The following is a 242-nucleotide window of genomic DNA, read 5'->3' as shown; positions in this document are numbered from 1 at the left end:
TTTCTGGTATCACTTTACCAAAGCTGGGTTTCTAATTATTCTTGCAGTTGAGACTTATGACCTTTTTTGCTTAACTTGCCTTTTGGGATCTGTTTGAACAGTGGTTCTTAACCAATTTTTCTATTCTTATCTGTCAGTGATAGGGCTTGGTGGGTATGTATTAACATATTTAATAATATTAGCGATAGTATATATTTTCCTGTTTTAGCCCTTTAATTTTTTTTTTTTTTTTTTCCTTTTTG

General features: G+C 30.6%; 1 protein-coding gene across 1 annotated transcript in view; it reads left to right on the top strand.

Annotated features, from left to right (window-relative positions):
- The window catches only part of USP33 (ubiquitin specific peptidase 33), a 58,648-nt gene that overhangs the window by 22,050 nt on the left and 36,356 nt on the right, over positions 1 to 242 (top strand). The gene's annotated exons all lie outside the window — the stretch shown is intronic.

Source organism: Galeopterus variegatus, unplaced genomic scaffold (assembly GCF_000696425.1).
Source record: "Galeopterus variegatus unplaced genomic scaffold, G_variegatus-3.0.2 Scaffold404, whole genome shotgun sequence".
Classification (NCBI taxonomy): Eukaryota; Metazoa; Chordata; class Mammalia; order Dermoptera; family Cynocephalidae; genus Galeopterus; species Galeopterus variegatus.
The sequence above is the reverse complement of the archived record's forward strand: the minus strand, read 5'-3'. Positions and strand labels throughout refer to the sequence as shown.